At 33.6% G+C, this 23,287-nt stretch overlaps 1 long non-coding RNA gene across 1 annotated transcript; it reads left to right on the top strand.

Annotated features, from left to right (window-relative positions):
• The first annotated feature begins 17,799 nt into the window (after positions 1–17,799).
• Positions 17,800–18,790, top strand: LOC114916992 (uncharacterized). The gene is made up of 2 exons (XR_003805696.2): positions 17,800–18,549; positions 18,670–18,790. It is a non-coding gene; the product is annotated as an uncharacterized LOC114916992 (long non-coding RNA).
• Positions 18,791–23,287: the final 4,497 nt, after the last annotated feature.

Raw genomic sequence — 23,287 nt, 5'->3', positions numbered from 1 at the left:
AGTAGTCTAGAACGGGCCGTTCCAAACTACTAAAACGAGGGTGATTTAGTAGTCCAGAATGGGCCGTTTCTAGACTGGAACAGGTCATTCCAAAATACTAAAATTGCCTACAAATCTTAGTTGGGAACGGGGCATTCAAAAGGCTTGTAACCCTAGTTGGGAAAGGGTCGTTCTGGTTTAAGAACGGGCCATTCCAAACATGGCCGTTATGGGTTAAAATGTAACCCCAGAACAGGTCGTTCCAGATTTGAAACAGGTCGTTCTGACCACTCCTGAAATCTATAAATAGAACACTCTAGCACTGTTTCTAGACACACTCTTTGGATACCAAGGAGAACCAAGAGGAGGAGATCAGCCAGATTCTGCTCTAGCTTCATCTTCTACTTATCCAGGTAAAGGGGAGTGAGAAACCTCGCTCGGGGGTGTGGGAATAATTGTTAAGTAGTAGGATTGGTCCCCAATCCCTTGCCTCATGCATGCTTCTAGGAACAGACAAAATATGAATGTTTTCTGTTTTGCTTTCTGATTCTTTTGTTGTGTTCCTTGTTGGCTGTGATGTATGAATATGTGATTGATTTTGAAAATAAATATGTTTTGATATGAATTAAAGTGCTCTATGGGTTCTTGAGAGAATCCTATGAGAAACAGGCAAAATATGAATATATTCTATTTTGCTTTCTGAATGTTCTATTGCGTTCCTTGTGTGATATAGAGTGTGAATATGTATTTGATTTCATAATTAGATAAGTTTTGATATGAATTAGAGTGCTCGATGTTTCTTGTGGGAAACCCTATGAAGTAAAATTAGGAATATGATCTTTGGATGATTTTGAGGCAATATATTTAAAATTGATGATGGCTTCATGTTTTGGATAATTACTTGGTATGATTTATGTATATGACTACGAGAAGTTTCTTGCATGAGAATATGTGAACATGATGTGAGAATGTGAAAGGTGAACATATGATCTGTGATATGATATTGTGAAATAATGCTACATGAGATATGATGAGACGTGATAAGTGAAATGTTAAGTCAATGAAATCGTGAATGTGTGGCATGCATCATGTGCATATATGAGGTAACAAGGTGTACCTTAGGGTCACCGGTGATGTAACAAGCTAACAAGGTGTACCTTAGGATCACTGGTGATGTAACAAGCTAACAAGGTGTACCTTATGGTCACTGATGATGTAACAAGCTAACAAGGTGTACCTTAGGGTCATTGGTGATGTAACAAGCTAACAAGGTGTACCTTAGGGTAATTGTTGATGTAACAAGCTAACAAGGTGTACCTTAGGGTCACTGGTGATGTAACAAGCTAACAAGGTATACCTTAGGGTCACTGGTGATGTAACAAGCTAACAAGGTGTACCTTAGGGTCACTGGTGATGTAACAAACTAACAAGGTGTACCCTGGGTCACCAATGATGAAATGATGAGAGATGTGATTTGGTGTGTCTCAAAAACTCGTCTAGGAGCCAAAAAGGGGGTGGCAGCTATCCCCCTAAAATGTCACATCTAGACCTAAAAACCTAGTTGCCTCTTTGTCCCCTCCAAATTTTGAATGAATTAGAGTCAAAGAAATTGGGCTAACCCAGTTGGCCCAACTGTCTATTATACAGCAAAATATGAAATTACAAATAAAAATGAAATTAAAAGTGTGCTGAAATAGGTCCACGTGGCAGTGCTCCTGATCCATTAAGTGCTTCCAAACTCTCTGCAAATGATTATGAAATTAATTAGGCTAATAAATCACATTAAATGAAATTCTGAATTAATACCCAATAAACCTCAAAACAATAAAATATGGCAAGAGACAACCATTAGGCACTAACAATATTTAATAGGGGATTATAAAGGTAAGAAAATGTACGAAAATTATGATTCATCAACCAACACGTGCTTGGTGTGTTGATACATTGAAGAATATCATCTATGCATGCATCATACTACATAACATGATAGTTGAAGATGAGAGGCACGCATACAATATTAATTTTGATTATGATAATGGTGGTAATGAAGTCTCGACTACCGATGTATCTATATTGGTTCTCATCCTATTTTTACTGCAACATACTTACAAGAAAGGCACATCTTCATGATAGACAGCAACACCGACAACTACAAAACAACTTGCTGGAACATATTTGGGAACGTTTTGGACATCATAATAATGAAAATTAGTGCGTATTTATTGTTATAAATAATTTACCGTGCATTTATAGTAGTATGCAATTTCTTAGTTTTCATATTTAATTTTGTTGTAATTTCTGGTAATTCTTTTTATTATGTAATTTCTTTTGTTTGTTATTCATATTTATATATTATCCATAATAATTAATTTTTAAAAATTTATATACCATAAATGTGTAATATTGTAACATAGTAAGTGGGTTTCAGAGTTTAGTGGGTGCTAGAGAGAAAAGTATATAAGGTTTTCTCTAAGAAGGGAGCCTCATAAGCTCATTCTCAAAGAAAATCTAGAGAGAAGTTTTAGAGAGAAGGACTCTGGGTCCGTGAGCTCCTTTCTCTCCCAAATCTCTTTGTTTGATTCTTCTTCTTCTCTAGATCACTAACTCCTTCTGTCTTTTCTTGGAATTCAGGCTAGGAAGCTTATTTTCGGAGGATTGAAGTCTGCAGGTTGAGCTTCGGAGGAATTTCTTCTTCTTCTCAAATTCTTGGTTGTTTTAAGCCAATTTTTAGGTGAGGGAAGCTAGAATGTAGGTTGATTGGTTGCATGTGAGTTTAGGAACTCAATTAGTGCAGGAATTTTGAGAATCAATGGTTGAATTGAAGAACTTCTCATTTTTTTGGGGTTTTGGGAAAAATGGAATTTTTTGTGATTTTGATGCGTCTGTTAGATGCATGTTGAATCTGAGGTTATTTTTGAATTGTGTGAACCCTATGTGTTGTGTTTCATGGATTGCATGTGGCTGCATTTCCTGATTTTCAGGTTTTGGATGGATTTTTCTGGGTTTTGGGGGCTGCTATATGAATTTGCACTGGGTGCATGTTCTTGGTGTCGGGCGTGCGTTCATCAAAGGCAACCATTTCTTGATCACGTTAGGCGCGAGGTTAGTCGCGTTGGGAGCAATTGTAAATGGGAGTCTCTAGATGAGTTAACGCCGGGCGTGAGGATAACGATGCCAAGAGCGATATCAGATAGTGGCCTTGTCTAGCAGGTTACTGATATGGCGTCGGGCGTAGGGTAGGTGCGTCGGGTGTGGAGACCTTTGGAGGTCTCTGTCTAGATGATGTCGAGCACAGGGTGGGCGTGCTGGGCATGAAGACTCTTATGAGTCTTTGTTTGAATGATGCCGAGCGCGAGTTGAATGCGCCGGGCGTGGAAGAGCTTAGAGCTCTCGGGTTGGATTTAGGTTGGGCGCGAGCTGACTTGCGTCGAGCGTGAGTATGCTTGGTGTTATGATTGAAAATGATGTTTTTGCATGTTTAAGGTTGAAGTTGGATCATGTATGTATGATATACGATGTATAGTGATGTATGATTCATATGTATGCTTGGTAATAATGATATATATGAAGGTTTAAATATGATATGACATGTGTATATGTTCATATGAGGTTGATATTGACCATGATGGTGGATTGACCATTTATGGTGTATGATGCATTATTGCATGTGATGCCTTATGGCATGTGTCTAGCCTAGGACTTTAGGAGAAGGAAAATGTTTTCAAACTGGAAGAGATGACATAGTCTCTTGAGAGTGGTGCTTGGATAGACCACTGATATAAATGAGAGTGGTGTCGATAGGTCACTAGTTTTGGGTGAGAGTGGTGCTTAGATACGCCACTGGTTTGGGTGAGTCTCCTCTAAGTCCTTAGCTAGTGTTGGAGCGAGGTATGAGGTCGAGGGTTATTCCCTTATCCAAGTACTGGGGAAGGTGCGTGGTTCCTTGCAGACAGTCGGTGGGCGAACTCCACAAGTGACTTGATAATTCATGCCAAGGTCGTGGTAAGCCTGTACCCAAATGTGCTATACTTAACGGTGGAACCGGACTTCCAAGTGTGTAAGTGACATCATCCGAGTAAACCCGAGTGAGGATTTATATCCTAATTAATTGTGACCGAGCGAGCGCATTCGACGTGAAAACGATTGGGGTGGTTTGGGTAGGATTGGGATGTCACTTATACTGCTCTGCTGTTAGGGAGATCTCCTAGGTGAATGTGTGACGATGCATTAGATGATTGATATGCATTGATATTTGTCATGAGTTGCATTTATTGCATGATTGCTATTATGATGAAGTGTATGATGTTTGACTTCATGATTGATAGGTTGATGATTGTTGAGATGGAAGTCCCTCGGGACACAAATGGATGATTGTGTAGTATAGATTATTTTTCTATACTTGTATGGTTGTTATTAAACTCTAGCTTACTCTTCTGTTTCCATGTAGATGCTCTTATCTCATTTTAAATGGAACCTATCATACCACATATTTCTAAGTAATTCATATTACATTTTTACAACTTTTGTTCCAATGGATAGTTTTTATAAGCATCTCAAAATTTTATAATTTTTTATTTATACATTTTTTGTCAACTTAAAAAAGAATTTAATTATTATAATTAAATAATGATTTATTTAAACATAATAAAAAAAATATTTTAACATCTATAAAAAATTAATAAAAAAAATTCACACAATTATTTTAATGTGTATGAAAATATTAAACATTAAAAACAAAGAAATTACATAATAAAGAGAAATACACAAAGTTTAGAAATATAAAATGATAAATTATATATGATAATAAATATTCACTAATTTTCATTATTCTCATGTCCAAAACGTTGCCAAATATGTTCCACCAAGTCATTTTGAAGTTGTCGGTGTTGTTTATCACGAAGCTGTGCCCTCCTTTGGATGTATGATGTAGTAAAAATATGATGAGGACCATTAGAAACAAAGATAGTTGAAACTTCATTACCACCATTGTCATAATCAAAATTGATATTGTATGTGTGTCTCTCATTTTCAACAATCATTTTATGAAGTATGATGCATGCATACATTATATTCTTCAATGTATTGAAACATCAGCACATGTTGGCCCATGTACAATTGCAAATTGAGATTGCAACACTCCAAAAGCCCATTCCACCTCTTTTCTTGCCAATTCTTGTCGTTGGGAAAATAATTTTCTCTTTTCTCCTTGTGGCATAGGGATGGTCTTCACAAATGTAGTCCACATTAGATAAATACCATCAGCTAAATAGCATTCCCCATTCGAAGTAGTCATTCAATGTCTTCATTGGTAGGCCTCCTATGGTATTCTTCCCCAAATATGGTGCATACACCTGATACAAATCTCTCTAAGAATTCCATGACAGTGCTTTCACCTATTCAAACATAATCATTTGTACTATTAGTAGTTGATCCATCTACTAATATATGAATGGTAGCAGTGCATTTCTATAATGGTGAAAGACCTTTATTTTGAATTGCATCAACCCTCGTCAAAAAATATTCATCATGATGATGAAGGCATTCGAAGGAACACGTGCCTTTGCATTCGGAACCTTCATCGAAATCAACCATTTGTGTATAATGGATTGTTTGATAAGTAATCATTGAACAATCGATTGTGTCCTTCTTCATGACACTGATCTATCATCGTTCTTCTTTTCCTCTAATGAGTATTGTTGCTAAATTGTTGTTGCATCTCGAGTATTATCCTCATTATTTCTTCGTTAGTGTTGTCTTCAAGTTCCTCATCTATATTTGGTTTTAAAAAAGCATCAAATTTTGTGTCAGAATCCATTCTGTGAAAAACTCAAGTGTGATGTTTGGGAGAGAATAAGATGGAGATTTTGATTAAAAAAAAATTGATAATGAGATGCAACAAGTTTGTATCGATTATATAGCAACATGAATAACGACTAGTTTCACAATGACTAGTTTTACAATGACTAATTTCATAACGACTAGTTTCGTAACGGCTAATTTCATAATGGTTAGGTTTGTAATGGCTAGTTTCTTAATCATCATTTAGAAATAAAGTTACAATTGATCAACTAAGACTTATGAAAAAAATTGAGATAAAATCTATCGGGCTAGATATTATGGTTATGATTATATTGGGTATTTCACAAGCGAATTATACTCCTCCATTAGTAAAAGTTGAGTGAAAAACCAGTTCTAGTTAAATCATGCGTAAGGTGAATTATGCCTTTCATTGTGTAGTTTATCTAAATACTCCTCTAATTTATTGACATTGTGCTAATGATTGTGATGCAAAATGAGATAAATCATTTGTCATTGCAATTTACGATCAAGTTACGCACTATGGCTTTACCAAGACTAGTGACGACAACAATAATAATTTTTTTACAACATTTGTCTATTTTAAATGTTTTATAAGTTGTTAATCTCTATAATTGTGCTAATTAACTTTTTACTTGTTTTTTATTTATGTTTTTGACTATTCAGATGTTTGACATCCTCTGACCAATGTGATGTATTCCTTTTTTTCAAATTGTCAACAGACTCATAAGAGTTAATAATCACAAAAATGATTGTAGACCCCTAAAATTGTCCGGGTCGGAAATAAAACTCGAAGACCCTCAAAGATCGAAGGAAAGTCAGCCAGAAGGACTCCTAGAAGACCATAGGATGGCTATCTGTAGATTTAGAGGTCTTAGAGTAGCTTAAAATAAGGAAGTGGAGGGAATGAAGCCCAATACGGCCGTACTAAACTTAATGCGGCCGTATTGAAGCTTCAACACGGCCGCAGTGAACTCAATACGGCGTATTGAAGTTTCTGAAACTTCAATACGGCCGTACTGAAATCAATACGGCCGTATTGAAGCTTCAATACAGCCGCAGTGAACTCAATACGGGCGCATTGAAATTTCTGAATTTCAATACGGCCGTATTGAACTTCAATACGACCGTATTGAAGTTCAAAAATTTCAATACGGCCGTATTGATTCTGTAGCCCGTATTGCGCCTATTCCCTATAAATATGACGTCAATTGGACGTCATTCCACACTTTGGAACATAGTTTCAACCCTCTCCTTGAGTATTCTGGGGTTTTTGAGCAGTGTTCTGCCCTAGAAATCACTCGGAGAGTTGATCCGACGAAGTTCTTGAGCCCCGAGCCATTTTGCTTGAGGATCGAACCTAGTCGAAGGGAAATCCTCCGGATTTCCATAGTTAAAATTTTATAGGAGGGAGCGAGCGGGCTTGTAGAGCGAGGGAACGCCAAAAAGCTTCCCAGTTTTACGAAATATATAAAAGCACGCTTCAAAGGTCTCTTCTTAAATCCTTCCTTTTACTGCTTTCTGTGTGCATATTTAAACTGTCATCATGTAGATAGTTAATTTATAATTGCTTAGAATAAATAGGGGTAATTTAGTAATTTTACACTGTTATTTTAGAAATAATCTGTCATAGGGAACCCGAAAGGGGCGCTGTGGGGTGCTAACACCTTCCCCACGCGTAACCGACTCCCTTACCCAACTCTGGTTGTAATGGCCAAAGTTGATTTATAAAATCAATTGCCTTATCCCTTTTTCCAATGTTTTGAGTAAAACATTGGTGGCGACTCCATGAACCCTTTTACTACGAAAACCACTAATCCATGGAGGGTCCCGCTTGGGATTAACATGGATTGGTGAGACATTTAATAAATAAATTGGATAAGATCGACAAGGTCTCAGTTTGAGAACAAATCGTTCTAATAATCCAATACATTTTCAAAACTAAAATAAAAGCGAGCTCGACCGTCTTCGCGACCGCCGAGGCCCGTTTGGGCCGGTGGCGACAGATGGCGACTCCACTGGGGAAGCCTCGAGAGTCAGTCCCATTTAGTGACAGATTATTTTAACAAATAATAGTTAAAACTACTTCATTACCCCTTCACTTGTATGATAACATGATTTATTATATGGCTTTAAATAACTGTTGTATGTTTAAATTCCGCAATTGTTTGAAATACAAACTGTACACAAACCTTTGCACACAACAGTTCCCTCTATACCCGGGGGCATGAGTGATTAACCATAGGGAGTGGATGTTAGTACGGCCGGTTGTCGAATGGGTCTATAGGTGCCCGTAGACCGTTGTCGGAAAACATCACTCAAGGTGATAACCATGAACTTGAATCCGACGGTGCGTTGGAGCTTTCCATCGACCTACGATGAGAGGAATTGGGTCCCTATAATGGGGGCACCTTGGGGGCCTCAGACCGGTGAGAACAGTTAGATCCACCTTGAATATGCACTTTTCTGCAGGATACCCCTACCTCGTGATTCGCTCGTGACTGTTCGTGGATGAGTGAATTGTTTGTGCATTGTTTATGTGAAATTGTTTGAGCATACATTGCATTTCTTTAAACATACAACATTCCTATTCTTTTAAAATAAAAATAAATAGGAATAAGGATCTTCCATTGCATGGTGTTAACATCTACCTTCATCACATTCATGTAGGTAGTTTCCCTTTTCACCCAAAAAATACAAAAAATATATAAAATAAAAAAAATACCCAAAAAAAGAAAAAAGGGTCATTTATCCAAACCAAGCAATATCATGCATCATCTTAGGGACATCCTAAAAACATGATAATGCTTAGTTGAATAAACACAATGCATGCATATTCATCGCCATCATCTCATATCATGCATATAGATCATGGAGGGATCTAGGAGTCATTCATACATCTCTCCTAGTAATCCATTAATAAACATTAATAAAAAGAAAGGATTAGTCGATGCGTATGTTCAAAGAATGGATCGCACGCCGTTCGTTATCAAGTGTAAGCCAACAACCGCGCCAAGCGAGCGCACATCAACTCCGTTGTTGGTAATCAAGACGAATAAAGGGGAAGGTCCGACACCATTAAGGATCACTGCTCCAAGGCCTTTCCCTTACAAAATCAAATAAGGCTGTGCCGTGGATATACGACATCCACTCTTCTGCCGACAGCGATATCTCTAACATCGCTGGACTTGGGGGCATGACTAGGAGTGGCAGGATCTACACTCCCGATGATCTTCACGATAAAGTTCCCAAGAATAAAGAAAAAGAAGAAAAGAAAACCGAGGAAAAAGAATCCGAGGAGGAGACAGACGAGCTGTTAAAGTATATTCGACAGAGCGAGTATTCCATCGTGGATCAACTTCATAGGACGCCCGCAAAGATTACCCTATTGTCGTTGATCCTAAGCTCCGAACTGCATCGACAGGCTCTGTTGAAAGTCTTGAACGAGGCATATGTGTCGCACACAATCTCCCAAGACAAGTTTGAGGGGATTGTTAGTCACATCAAGGCTAATGATCACCTCACCTTCATCGATGAAGAAATCCCCGTGGAGGGACCAAACCACAACAAGCCCTTGCACATCTCTGTAAAGTGCAAGGAGTATCACATCGCTAAAGTCTTGGTAGATAATGGATCTTCCTTGAACGTGATGCCAAAAAGAACGCTTAATCAAGTGGCAATCAAGGGACTCCAAATGCGCCCGAGCAACATGATCGTTCGAGCTTTCGACGGCTCTAAAAGAGAAGTGGTGGGAGAAATCAATCTTCCAATCCAAATTGGACCCACCGTCTTTAATGTCGAATTCCAAGTGATGGACATTACTCCCGCATACAGCTGTCTCCTCGGCCGACCTTGGATTCATGATGCGAAAGCTGTACCCTCTACGCTCCACCAGAAAGTCAAGTTCATAGTGGGTGACAAACTGGTGACCGTACAAGCTAAAGATGACATACTCATCAGCAAGCCATCCAACATACCTTATGTGGATGCAGCAGAGGAAGCTTTAGAAACCGCCTTCCAAGCATTGGAGATCGCCAATGTTGAGACATTTCCCCGAGAAATGAAGAAGGTAGCCCATATGCTCACCAAGAATGGATACTTGCCGTGACAAGGACTTGGCAAGGACTCCCAAGTTATTCCCGAGCTACCCGTTATCAAGGATAATCCGGGGAAACAAGGGTTAGGATATGACCCTAATAAAGATCAAAGAACGAAGAGGAATCAAGATCCTTCTCGACATTCTTTAAGCCGGATCTTTAGGAAGGCTGGTTCACAAGCGTCAAGGCCGGTTGTCGTCATCAAGTGTTCTTCTCCTTCTAATAGGGATGTGTAAATTCAGTGACTATTAGAGATCACTCCTCGGGGACAGCCCGACCCCCGAGCCTCGATAGGGCACATGTTTCCACTATGATTATAATAAAATCATTCTTCATTATTTCTTATTGCTTCTTTTCTTGCTTGCAATAAAAATCTAAACCACATTATTTAACCCTGTTTGAATAAACATGAATGAGGTTAAAATCATCTTGATAATAATAAACCCGCATCATTTTTATGTGGAAATGTGCATAATGACTTGGAGCACCTTTTCTTGGCCTCAATAAGTGCCGTCATGGATAAAAGAAATCCATTCAGGACAAAAATCCTAAAAAACAAAAAGCTCGGCAGGAAACCCAAAAAGGGGGCTGCACAAAAATAAGAGCAAAAGACCCGCTAGGAATCCCACAAAAGGGTGACCTAGGCAAAATTAGGGTTACAAAATAATGAACAAAAACAAAAGCCCGCTAAGACATCACAAATGGGTGTTTTAGGCAAAAGTTAGGGCCGTCAAAAAAAGAAAAACAAAATAAATCCATGATGGTACCATCAATTGAATTCAACAAGGGGCTCAAGAAAAGCTATCCAAGTTGTCAAAACACAATCATTAATAACAAAGATGTGCTTAACCTCATAAGTGTTTAATCGAACAAGCCTAAACACATAAGCCTACCATGGCCAGCCATTCTTACAAAAACCATTTTTCAAAAATAAAATAATCCCCTCTAAAACACAAACTTTTGAAAATATATCCTTTCCTTCTTTTCTCTCTTGTCCCCAACGATTTTTGAATAATCTAGTGGAAACATGGAGATATAGTGGTCAATAGGAGGGTTGACACATCTTCTAAAGAAAGGGAAGAATCATTTGGTTGATGACACCAAAATCAAATACGCATCATTCCTCGGTTACAGAAATCGGCAATGCACAGCCCGTCTGGAGGAATGGCAAAATTCAAATAGAGAAACGCATCGTTTAATTCTTTTGAAAAATGAATCAAATAGAATTAGGTGCATCATACCGCATACATGCATACAGATGATAGGTGTACTGGAAGATCACTTATTCTCTGTTTATTGAAAAAACAAAAAAAAATAAAAAATATAAATTTCAGAAAAAACAATGCGCCCGTACCATGTTCAGTACACCCGTACTAAAATCAGGGTTATGAACAAAATTTCAACTCAATACGGGCGTACTGAAATGGATGCGGCCGTATTGGCCATAAAGAAATTTTCAAAGACCTCGTCATGAGGCAACTACATAAATTAGAAAAATAGAAAATTGCTTGTGTATGACAGCAGCAAACAAAATGCAAAGATTCAGAAAATCAACAGCGTCATACAGAATAATTGAGCCTGGAGAGGCTTGCCGAAAGAATACTCTCAGAATAACTGAGCCTGGAGAGGCTTGCCGAAAGAATACTCCCACAGAATAACTGAGCCTGGAGAGGCTTGTCGAAATAATACTCTCTCAAAATAACTGAGCCTGGAGAGGCTTGCCGAAATAATACTCTTTCAGAATAACTGAGCCTGGAGAGGCTCGCCGAAATAATACTCTCAGAATAATTGAGCCTGGAGAGGCTCGTCGAAATAATACTCCCCAGAGAAACCTCAACTGTACAGAAAAAGCCGAAAAACAACAGAAAAGGCAAAAATACAGTAAAAGCCAAAAAATGACAAAAAAGGCAAAAATACAGAAAAAGCCAAAAAATGACAAAAAAGGCAAACATACAGAAAAAGTCAAAAGTCGACAAAAAAAGACAAAGATTTCACATCTTTCAGAATAACTGAGCCTGAAGAGGCTCGCCAAAATAATACTCTCAGAATAATTGAGCCTGGAGAGGCTTGCTGAAATAATACTCTTTCAGAATAATTGAGCCTGGAGAGGCTCGCAGAAATAATACTCCCCAGAGAAACCTCAACTCACGCTCTTGGACTCAAAATCCCCAGCAAGAGCTATCAAGCAAGATCGTCAAAATCTCCAATGGAAGTATGATCATCCAAGCAGTATATTCAAGTCAAAGGACTTTAAAACTTCCTCAGTGAAGATAGCTCTTCAACTCAGGTGTTGAGTGAGGCTAAGCCTGCAGAGGCTTCCTAAAAAATACTCTGGGATACATAAGATCCCCAAATCCCCAGTCGCCTACTCAAGAGGCATCCCTGCAAAAAGAGAAAAAATCAAAAAATATCAATAAATATTCCCCAAGCGGAATCCGGCACTCAGCCGAACACTGAACCCCAATTCCCCAGTCGCCTACATAAGAGGCACTCCTTCAAAAGGAAAAATCATAAAAAGATCAATAATCATTCCCCAAGTGGAATCTGGCTCTCAGCCAATCATTGAACATCAAGGTGATATGCCTAACAGAAGAGGCTAATCAAAATCAACGACAAAATCCCCCAGTGGATAACAGCCTACACAGAGGCAGCAAAATCAGAAAACCAAAAGAGACACCCGAACAAGGATAACCGGGATACTCCACCAACGTCGAAAGGACGTCAGCCAATCATAAGGCACCGCTCACATCAGAAAGAGCATCTTTGTGTCTGCACCCCTAAGGAATCAGAAATTCCCCAGTGGGCACCAACTACGCAATGGAAAGTTGGGACACAAGAACCTATGAGTAACTGCACATCCCCTAGACGGATCCCTGCGTTATCCAGCCCTCAGTGGCACAAAAATCAAAAAACAACCGTCGAAGCAGCATCGTGGACTGTGGAGACAAAATCATCACAAATCCCTGGAAAGGAGATATTCACGCTACCCCGTCGTCACAAACACGGAGGTATGCAGCTTCCGACTCGAGCAATGAGCGAAGCTATCTCTGGAAAGGAGGTACTCACTGCTCACCGTCGTCACAAAGGTACTTAGCTTCCGGCTCGAGCAAAGAGCGAAGCTAAGCCTGGAGAGGCGGTACTCACAGCTTCCAGCTTGGGCAGCAAGCAAAGCAAAGCCTGGAGAGGCGAAACTCACACTGCTCACCGTCGTCACAAAGGTGCTTAGTTTCCGGCTCGAACAAAGAGCGAAACTAAGCCTGGAGAGGCGAAACTCACACTGCTCACCGTCGTCACAAAGGTGCTTAGTTTCCGGCTCGAACAAAGAGCGAGACTAAGCCTGGAGAGGCGAAACTCACACTGCTACCGTTGTCACAAGGGTACTTAGCTTCCGGCTCGAACAAAGAGTGAAGCTAAGCCTGGAGAGGCGGTACTCACAGCTTCCAGCTTGGGCAGCAAGCAAAGCAAAACCTGGAGAGGCTACTCGACAATTTTCCACCGGAAGACGCTACAAGTCAGAAGGTTGGCGCATCACCCGGACAATTGGGTCAACTCCTTTACTTGTCAGCCGGTACACCAAAAGGCCGTCCGACTAAGTAAAGGGGGGGCAGCTGTAGACCCCTAAAATTGTCCGGGTCGGAAATAAAACTCGAAGACCCTCAAAGATCGAAGGAAAGTCAGCCAGAAGGACTCCTAGAAGACCATAGGATGGCTATCTGTAGATTTAGAGGTCTTAGAGTAGCTTAAAATAAGGAAGTGGAGGGAATGAAGCCCAATACGGCCGTACTAAACTTAATGCGGCCGTATTGAAGCTTCAACACGGCCGCAGTGAACTCAATACGGCGTATTGAAGTTTCTGAAACTTCAATACGGCCGTACTGAAATCAATACGGCCGTATTGAAGCTTCAATACAGCCGCAGTGAACTCAATACGGGCGCATTGAAATTTCTGAATTTCAATACGGCCGTATTGAACTTCAATACGACCGTATTGAAGTTCAAAAATTTCAATACGGCCGTATTGATTCTGTAGCCCGTATTGCGCCTATTCCCTATAAATATGACGTCAATTGGACGTCATTCCACACTTTGGAACATAGTTTCAACCCTCTCCTTGAGTATTCTGGGGTTTTTGAGCAGTGTTCTGCCCTAGAAATCACTCGGAGAGTTGATCCGACGAAGTTCTTGAGCCCCGAGCCATTTTGCTTGAGGATCGAACCTAGTCGAAGGGAAATCCTCCGGATTTCCATAGTTAAAATTTTATAGGAGGGAGCGAGCGGGCTTGTAGAGCGAGGGAACGCCAAAAAGCTTCCCAGTTTTACGAAATATATAAAAGCACGCTTCAAAGGTCTCTTCTTAAATCCTTCCTTTTACTGCTTTCTGTGTGCATATTTAAACTGTCATCATGTAGATAGTTAATTTATAATTGCTTAGAATAAATAGGGGTAATTTAGTAATTTTACACTGTTATTTTAGAAATAATCTGTCATAGGGAACCCGAAAGGGGCGCTGTGGGGTGCTAACACCTTCCCCACGCGTAACCGACTCCCTTACCCAACTCTGGTTGTAATGGCCAAAGTTGATTTATAAAATCAATTGCCTTATCCCTTTTTCCAATGTTTTGAGTAAAACATTGGTGGCGACTCCATGAACCCTTTTACTACGAAAACCACTAATCCATGGAGGGTCCCGCTTGGGATTAACATGGATTGGTGAGACATTTAATAAATAAATTGGATAAGATCGACAAGGTCTCAGTTTGAGAACAAATCGTTCTAATAATCCAATACATTTTCAAAACTAAAATAAAAGCGAGCTCGACCGTCTTCGCGACCGCCGAGGCCCGTTTGGGCCGGTGGCGACAATGATCAATAAAGAGTTATTATGTGACATAATCATTGATTTAACCCTTTGAATCCCTTTTAATTATTTGTGTTTTCGTAAATTTTTGTTACTATTTACCTGTCATTCCAAAATTTCAAGACAACATTATACTTATTACAAATTTATTTTGAAAATATGTCTCAATGCAAAATATGGAAATAAAATGATGTTTTTTAGTCACTCCTTAAAAGGGTCCAATATTCTCGTTAACCGTATATAAACTCTTTCATTGTTAACACAAGAATAAAATGGAAGCCATTTTGAAAGTGGAGGCACAAATTTTTTTTTACAATTCTTGAAATAATCAGAATATAACGAATGAACATACACTAATTCTAAAATAATTAGATATATTCATTAAAAATATTATTAATTAGTAGTTACAAATATTAAAAATCTCTAAAAATTTATGTTGGAAAAACATTTAATTTGTGTCTTGCACATGCTAAGATATAAGTATATCACCAAATATTCAAACCAACAATAAATTATGATCAGGTGACTAGGTAAAGGTGGTTTACACAATTGCTTCCTAGGCATTAATTTCATACAATATATACAAAAAAATATGCAATTTAGCGACCACCAAAATCGGTCTCTAAATTACTAAAATCGGTCGCTATTTACCTTAACGACGAAATTAGCGATCGAATTTCATTAGTCACTAAAACCATGGTCGCTAAGCTATTTAGCGACGGAAAAATTTTCGGTCGCTATTTAGCGACTGAAAATTTCTGTCGCAAAAATTGTTGCAATGATTTTGGTCGCTGAAATGTATGAGACCAAATTAGTGACCGAATAAATCGTTCGCTAAATCGGTCGCAAAATATTTATTTTTTATTTTATAGAATTTTATAGACGTCACAAATTTGGTAACTATAAACCACTCATATTTGGCCTCTCAAGGATTTTATTTCACAATACTTAACCTTTTAGCATGTTCTGTCCTTAATTACACAATTTCTGGAAACTTCTCAGAAGGTCACTCATCCTTATATTACTCCAAGTCAAGCACGCTTAACTGTGAAGTTTTGATGAGATAAGCTACCGAAAAACAGATGCATGTTGTTAGTATAAGTAGTAATAATTAATTCATTTAAGTCATCCTCAACTATTCAATCTCATACTTATACTATCTTTGAATCCTTATCATTTCAATTTATCCGGACCGTTATAAATATATAATAATTATATTACTAATAATAATTATTATATTATATTTAATTAATCTTTATTTATATATATACTTACTTTTATAATTAACAATCTACTTATTTCTATTTAAAATTAATTTTATGATTCAATTTAAATTATTTATTATAAATTTAAAAGTTTAAGTAATAATTTATATATTTTAAAATGAGAAGGGTTATAATAACACTGTATAACTTTTACTAAGTATTACACCACTCAATAACTTTATATTAAATGTGAATTTTGTAAATTCAACCGTTAGATTGAAAGTTCATATCACTTTATATGTTTATATCAAGTTTTGTTAAAATTGAACAACAACTTGAAAGTAATCAAAGTACTCATATTTTATTTGAAATATATATATTACGTCAATTTTGTTTTACAAGAATGAAGTATCAAATCATCTTGAATTTATATAAAATTTTGTATATATGATCTAAGAGTAAAAAGCTTTCAATCTAACGGTTGAATTTATAAAATTCACATTTAATATAAAGTTATTGAGTGATGTAATACTTAATAAAAGTTACACCGATGTTATTATAACTATTCTCTTTTAAAATATTATTTTTATAAATTAAATTTTAACATTTTAAATAAATTATTAATTAACTTAATATATTTATTCATCTTAAATCTAAGATATAAAATTCAAAAAATGTATTTATCCTTGTTTAATTTTCTAATTATCAACCATTAATAAAATACTAATTTAAAATCTTATCTAGTTATATCATATTATTTCATATCAAGTTTAAAACCAAATATTAGTTATACAAAAATATCAAAATCATATAGTAAATTATTAATAAGATTCTACTTAAATAATTTAAAATAATTTAAAATAATCAATTTTATCACAAAAAAATAAAGAAATACAAATAGTTAAGAAAATACATTTGTACTCTTCCTATTAGAAAGAGAGAGGATGTTATAGTTCTTTTTTTCCTTAAGATATCACATCTCTTATATCAATAAAATTTAAATATAAAAATTTAATTAAAAATAAAGTTATCATAAGTTAAAAATATATATTATAAATATGGATCAAAATAAATAAAAAAATTTAAAAAAATTCATATACTCTAATTAAAAAAATGCCTAAAAATTCAATCGTAAAAAAAAAAACCTCTAAATATTTTTTTACATAAATAACTATTGGTATTAATTATGTAGGAATGCATATAAATATTTTTTTTATTATAAATTAATGTCTTGCTCTTAAAAAAAATGGGATTGATACTGAACAACAATATTATCATCACTTTTAAGCAATTTATAAATTTTTTTAAGTTTTATTTAGAGACCGAATAGAATTCTGTCACTAATTTTAACTAATATTTAGCGACCAAATTCAATTCTGTTGCTAATTTTAACTAATCTTTAGCAACTAAATTAAATTTTGTCGCTAATTTTAACTAATATTTAGCAACTGAATTTAATTTTGTCTCTATTTTTAACTATATTTAGCGACCGAATAGAATTTCATCGCTAATTTTAACTAATATTTAGCGACTGAATTGAATTTTGTTGCTAAAAAAATCAAAATTTCTTATTTAGCAATCAAATTCAATTCTGTCGCTACTTTTAACTAATATTTAACAACGGAATTCAATTCTGCCGCTAATTTTAACAAATATTTAGCGACCGATTTCAATTCCGTCGCTAAAAAATCAAAATTTCTTATTTACCGACCAAATTCAATTCCGTCGCTATTTTTAACTAATATTTAGCGATCGAATTCAATTTCGTCGCTAATTTTAACTAATATATAGCGATCGAATTCAATTTCGTTGCTAATTTTAACTAATATTTATCGACCGAATTTAATTTTGTCGCTAAAAAAAATCAAACTTTCTTATTTAGCGACCGAATTTAATTTGGTAGCAACGTTTTTTACAATTTAGTAGCTAGCGACCAAAATAACGACCGATTTTCTAGCGACGACTTGTTTTGGTCGCTAAATCAGTCGTTATTTTTATTATTCAGAATTGGTCACTAAATCAGTCACTAAATAGCGACTGATAAATTTTGGTCACTAATTTCGGTCGCTATTTTGCAATTTTCTAGTAGTGATATCCAATTTTTTCCTACCCAAAAGACTATATGACTCAAAATTTTAAAAGGAATTAATTGAAAGTTTTTATGAGGGGTTGTGATTATTTTAATTAAACGTTTTATTGTGTCCCTATAAATTGATGTTCATTTTGTTGAAACATCACAACGAGAATTTATCGTATATAACAAAAATTAGAGATAGTTTGGATTCGATCAGGAAAGAGTTATGGCAAAAATTGAGATACAATTTGTTGGAATCGTGATTATAGCCATGATGATATTGAGTATTGCACAAGCTGATTACTCTCGTCCATTTGTGCAAGTTGAGTCAACAACTGATAAAAATAAAGCGATATGTAGGCTGAAATGTGGCTTTAAATGTTCAAAATATATATATAGTCCTCCAGATTTTCACCAGTGTGTTGACGATTGTGTTAAAAATTGCGGAAATTTATATACCAATGTCATCCACCATTAGTTTACTAATTGTGATTGACCAACTCCCGTGACTTCATCATTGGTAATTATTCTTTTTTGGTCTTCTCATATTTCAAATGTTTTACAGTTGCTTATTCTCTAGATATAATTGTGCTAATTATGTTTCTTTACTTGTTTTTCACTTGTGTTTTTGACTCTTTAGATGTTCGAGACCTTTCAACCAATGTTTTCTTTTTTCAATATTGTGACTATACTTGGAAGATGTAATAATCATAAGAATGATCAATAAAGAGTTATTATGTGAAATAAATATTGATTTAACACCTCGTTTCCTTTTTTATTTCTGTGCTTTAGCAATGTTTAGTTACCATTTACCCGTCATTGCCAAATTTCAAGACAACATTTACAATTGTTAAGTATTTATTTTGAAAATATGTCCCAATGGAAAAGATATTAATTTCTCGTCAACTGTATAAAAACTCTCTCATTGGTAACGGTGACATAAAACGGAATAAGTTCGCCAACGGAGACACAAACAGGCCTTTACAAATCCTCAAAGAAAACATAACGTAAAGAATGAATATATACCCATTCTAAAGCATAAATGATATAAAAATTAAATAGATTTAAAGTTATTAATTATAAACATTAAAGATATTTGAAAATCAAGTGAAAAAGAATGCATGTATAATTAATTTTTTTTGTAAATTTTAATCATTTAACAAACAATTAGTTTGTGCTTTGCGCATGCTAAAATACATGTACATAACTAAAAAGTCAAACCAACAGTAAATTCATATTAATTGACTGGGGAAAGGTGTTATATACAATTAATGCATAGGGAATAATTTTGCACAACATAAATGTTTTCTTGTTAAAAGAACACATGACTCGAAATTTTGGAAGGGATTGACATAAACTTTTCAGTTGGGGCAAAATTATTTTAATTACATGTTTTATTTTGTGCCTATAATTTGATGTTTGTTTTCTTGAAATATCCCAATGAAAATTTAACATCCATATAAAAGTACAGGGACTGTTAGAAATTGATCAACTAAAAGTTATGAAAAAAATTAAGATAAAATCTATCAAGAGTTATGATTATGAACATGATTATATTGAGTATTTCACAAGCAAATTATACTCGTCTATTTGTAAAAGTTGAGTCAAAAACCTATTCTAGTAAAATCATGTGTAAGGTGATGATGATTTATACTCGTCTATTTATATAAATACTCCTCTAATTTATCGACATTGTGCTGATGATTTTGATGCAAAAATGAGATAAATCATTTGTCATTGCAATCCACGATCGAGTTACACACTATGCCTTTAAATTTCTTAAAATTATAATATTATTATTTTATTTTTATAAGTTATTAGTAATGTTTATATTTATTTATTTTTATTATTATTTACTTTAAATTTGGTTGAAAATTATAATTTGTATAATTATTATTTATAAATATTAATCAACATTTTATTATTATCTTAAAAAATATTTATAATAACTTCTCTTATAACAAGTAACATTGAATAATTATCTTCTTCAGCTAAATAAAATCACCACAATATTTTTTAGCAATTTTTTATTCTTAATTATTTTTAAATAAATTAAATATGTAAAAGTATAGAATGTCTCTTCTCTTCTATATTATTTATAATAATAGACAAAAGAGAATACAATATATATTATTTTATTGTAATCGCTATAATATGTATATAATTCATCACTTCTCTTGTTTTAAATTCTTTTCTCTTATTAAATTTTATATTTTACCTTCTATTTAAATAAAATAAAATGTGTACACACGAAGTGTCTCAACCCCATTAATATTTAATAAATATAATATATATATATATATATATGCTTTAATACATGTATTTAAGATACATACTTAAAACACATAACATTGACTTTGATATCAATCGTTGGATCAAACGTTTACCACCTATAATTAATAATAAGGGCACAACTCTTTCAATTTAACCATAGCAGTCCTAGCACTAAGTGTATTGACTACGATTTACCCCATCTAAACTTTTGTCACGAGATAATTAATGCCACCTGATAAACAATACTTAATACATGTCTTGAAAATACATTACATATATATATATACTCACACATACAAAAAAGGCTCAAATGACACCAATATAACTTCTAGTAACTATTAACGGCACCGCTCAATAACTTTTAATTCAATGTGAATGTTGTGGATCCAACCATTTAATTATAACCATGTCACCTTATATGTTTATATCAAATTTTGTTAAAACTGAACAACAATTTGAAGATAATCAAAATATTCATATTTTAGTGTATTTCAAATGAATATATTAGATCAATTCAAATCATCTTATATTAATATAAATTTTTGTATATATGATCTAGGAGTAAGGAACTTTGAATCTTAGTGTAAGTTTTGAAAAATTCACATTTATTTGAAAGTTATTAAACAGTGTAATAGTTGATGAAAGTTACATCAGTATCATTTGATAGCTTATGAGAAAAGATCAAATGACACTGATGTAACTTTTATTAATTATTATATCTTTCAATAACTTTAAAATTGATGTAAATTTTGTCGACCCAACCATTGAGTTATAACTTTGTATTACCTTGTATGTTTATGTCAAATTTTATTAAATTTGAACAATAATTTGAAGGTAATCAAAATGTTATTATTTTAGTATATTTTAAAATATATATTACATCAATTTCAATCTAGTAGCAAGTTTTAAAAATAATCATTTTATTAAAAGTTATTGAACAATATAATAATTAATAAAAGTTATACTGGTATCATTTGATACTATATATATGTGTGTGCATGTATGTGTAACATACACTTTAATATATTTATTTGATGTAATAATTACTTCTTTTATTTCTTTTTATTTATCTTTTATGACTTTTATATATAAATCTAAATACAATAAATTGTCATGAATTCAATAAATAATAATGAATTTTTCAATTTGACTTTTTTTTTCATTTTTCAATTTGACCTTTGTTATATTTTTACTTTACAATTTATGCATATCAGTTTTTTTCAATTTTACTTTCATGATAATTATCCAAGTTAATTAAAAATAAGTAATATATATATATATATATATATATATATATATATATTTTTTTTTTTTTTTTTAGAAAACGTTATTTTCATCAAACTAGCATTAAATCACACACTATCTTGGTCAAACACATAAATAAAACATTAAATTTTCTATCTTTAAGCATTTATTTGAAGTGAGAAAATAAAATAAAATAAGTAAATATAGATGAAAGAGAAATCAAAATAGGGGTTATGTTAAAAATTTGCATAATTTTTTTTATGAAAATTAAAATAATTTGCTTTCGTGAACGTTTGTGTTGAAACATATAAAATGTAATAAAAAAAATTAACTACCGGAGTATTTTACTGCTAAAAAAATATGTTAAATTAAATAATGTGAGATATTTTTTTTTTTTTCACCCCATAATAAGTGTCAGATAAGAGAAATAAAAATCTCAAAATAAATATTATTTTATTTTTAAAAAAATAATATTAATTATCTTTTTTCTTTATGCTTCTAATAATATTCTTCAAAAATTATAATTATGGTGTATCATTTCTAATGAAAAAAATTAATAATAAAATTATTTTTGTGAAAATTATATTCTCTTCTAAATTTTTATTAATTTTTCTTAGTTTGTATTCAATCTAGATCAATATTTATTATAAGAAAAAAATAATAAAAGACTTTGATGTACAGCTAAGACTATGTTACATCTGTTGTTTTACACCTATATATATTAATGTTTATTTTCTTTGAAGTATACATATATGATTTAGCATATAGACAAAAATTTGGTGTAGTTCCTAAAGAGTTAGAGAAAAGTTATGTCAATCGCTCATATGAAAGCTATTTGGATTATGATTATGATCATTACTGTGCTGGATTCTGCACAAGCCGGTAATAATCATCTATCTGTGCAAGCTGAGGACAAAGCTGACTTTTGCACAATTAAATGTAATATTGTATGTGCCTTTGAATGTTCACCTATAGAAATAATCCCTCCTTTGTATAAAAAATGTCTTGGTGTTTGTTTTCCAAAGTGTTATAAAAAGTGCAAGGGTGTTGTTTAACATTGACATCAATAATGAAAAAAAAAATCTCTTCAAAATTGAGTTAATTATGTTTTTATATGTTTTTGCTAATAAACTTCATTTGTCAGATGTTTGTGATGTAGTTGTGGATTCTTCTTGCAAAAGTCTTAAAATAAGTAAATAATAATCAGTTATAAAAATGTTTAAGAAAAAGTTGTTATAGGAAATATATTCATATATAATCTATTAATATAAAGGGTGGAAGTTCTACAACAACTTTCTTCTCCAAAAGTTTCAACCCTCTTCTCTCCTACACTCTCTCAAAACTTTTTTATATATACAAATGTTATTTATAAAAATAAAATAAACTAATACAAAATATATTATAATATATATATATATATATATTAAAACTAAAAGAAAAAATTAATAAATAAACTCCTATCAGATATAAATTAAAAAAACAAATACATAAAAAAATCAAAATGAAAGGAAAAGAATCAATATATATAAAAAATAAGTGAAAATAGTTGGATTAAAATATTTTAATAATTATTATATTTCATGAATAGTATAAAATAAACTGCTATTTAATATATAAAAAATGCATAAAAATCAAAATAAAAATTAAAAAAATCATTATATATATATATATATCAAAATTAAGATATGTATATCATATAATATGTAATATTTTTCAAATTCAATGATTATATTTTATAA

Source organism: Cajanus cajan, chromosome 9 (assembly GCF_000230855.2).
Source record: "Cajanus cajan strain Asha chromosome 9, NIPB_CcT2T_4, whole genome shotgun sequence".
Taxonomy (NCBI): domain Eukaryota; kingdom Viridiplantae; phylum Streptophyta; class Magnoliopsida; order Fabales; family Fabaceae; genus Cajanus; species Cajanus cajan.
Note: the sequence above shows the minus strand (reverse complement) of the source record. Positions and strands in the feature narration are given on the sequence as shown.